The sequence below is a fragment of the Rhinopithecus roxellana genome, chromosome 15, assembly GCF_007565055.1.
Source record: "Rhinopithecus roxellana isolate Shanxi Qingling chromosome 15, ASM756505v1, whole genome shotgun sequence".
Classification (NCBI taxonomy): domain Eukaryota; kingdom Metazoa; phylum Chordata; class Mammalia; order Primates; family Cercopithecidae; genus Rhinopithecus; species Rhinopithecus roxellana.
The window spans coordinates 38566875-38569111 of NC_044563.1; positions in this window are offsets into that span (position 1 = coordinate 38566875).

The following is a 2237-nucleotide window of genomic DNA, read 5'->3' on the forward strand; positions in this document are numbered from 1 at the left end:
CACATGGAGGGAAACAACACACACTGAGGCCTATTGGAGGGCTGTGGGGAGAGGGAGAGCATCATGAAGAATAGCTAATGGATACTGGGCTTAATACCTAGGTAATGAGATGATCTGTGCAGCAAATCACCATGGCACACATTTACCTACATAACAAACCTGTACATGTACCCCTGAACTTAAAATAAAAGTTGAAGGAAAAAAAAGATTCCGTGGAGTTTTCTACACACACAATCATGTAATCTGAGAATAAAAAACTTTTTTGCATTTCCTTTATAATATGCATACCTTTTATTTTTTTTCTTGCCTTATTGAAATACTTTCATATTGAATTAAAGTGAGAGCAGACATGCTTGTTTCCTGTCTTAAGGAGAAAACATTGGTGGTTTCACCATTAAGTATGGTATTGGTTATAGATCTTTCGAAGATATCTTTTATCAAATTGAGGAAATTCCTTCTATTCTAGTTTCCAAAAGTTTTTGTCATGAATTAATGTTGAATTGTGTGAAATAACTTACTTTGAATCGAATGAGATAAGATTTCTCTTTTTTTCTGCTAATATGATAAATTACATTATCAAATATAAAACAAACAAATTTATACAAATATAAAACAAACTTTACATTCCTGGAAAAATCTTTTTTTTGGTCATGATATATTGTCCCTTTTATATATTACTGGGACCAATTTATTAATATATTATTATGGGTTTTTGCATCTTTGTTCATGAGAAATATTGGCTTGTAATTTTTATTGTCCTGTTATGACATTATAATACTGTGTTATGCTAATTACACAAAATGTATTGGGAAGTGCTTTCTCTATTTTCTGACTGTATGCATAAGGTTAGTATTATTGTTTCTTAAATGTTTGATAGACTTCACAAGTGAAACAATGTGGGCTGATAATTTTTTTGTGGAAAGATTTTTTATTAGAAATTCAACTTTTTAATGAGATCATGTCCTTTGCAGGGACATGGATGGAGCTGGAGGCCATTATCCTTAGCAAACTAACACAGAAACAGAAAACCAAATACTGCATGTTCTCACTTATAAGGGAGAACTAAACGATAAGAACATGTGGACACATAGAGGAGAACAACATGCAGTGGGGCCCCAGGAGGGTAAAGGGTGGGAGGAGGAGAGAAGCAGGAAAAATAACTAACGGGTACTATGCTTAATACCTGGGTGAGGAAATAATCTGTTCAACAATCCCCCATGACACAACTTTATCTACGTAACAAACTTGTACATGTACCCTGAACTTAAAATAAAGGTTAAAATAAAATTCAACTTTTAAAATAAATATGAGAATATTCATTTTTTTTCGATTTTACTTTTTGTCAGTTTTGTTAATCCATGGCTTTCATGAATTTTTTCCATTTTGTCTAAGTTATTAAATTCATTGGCATAAAGTTTTCCATGATAGTCTCTTATGTTGTAATGCCTTTAGGGTTTTCAGTGATACTGTCTTTATTCCTAATATTTGTATCTTATTTCTCCCTCTGTCTCTCTTTCACTCGTTCTTAGTCTTTCTTGGGGTGGAAACTTAGATTATTAATTTTACATCTTTTTTATTTTATAATATTTAAATATTTTGAACTGGATTTAAAGTCATGGATTTCACTCTAAGTGTTGTTTTAGCTGTATCCCACAAATTTTAATACACAATTTTTACATTATCATCCAGTTCAAAATATTTTATTTTCCTTATCATTTTTCTTTGACCTATGAAGAAGTGTATACTTAATTTGCAATTAGGGGTTGTGCAGAAATAGTTAACATGGCAGGCTTGAGACTGCTATCTCTAGAAAGGTCTGCTTACAAGATTGGCCCTTGGATGCTATCTGGGAACTTAGTTTTCAGGAGGGTTCCACCATTCTGTAACTGATAAGAGTGGCTCACTATGTCTATACTTTATACAAATAAGTGCTTTGTGATAAGTATCTGCTTTCTTTCTGGGTTCTGGAATTTGGGTCCATGGTAGGTAGAGGATGCCTATGTGAATGATCTCCCAATAAAAACCCTGGACATCTAGGCCCAGGCCAGCTTCCCTGGTAGAAAACACTTCACACAAGTGTTGTCACAATTCATTGCTGAAGTAATTGTTTCCTGTGTGACTCTATGACTCCACTAGGAAAGGAGTCTTGGAAACTTTTGACTGTTTTCTCCAGGTTTTACTCCATGCTCCTTTTCCCCTTGCTGATTTTGATTTGTGCCATTTCCTTTGCTGTGCTC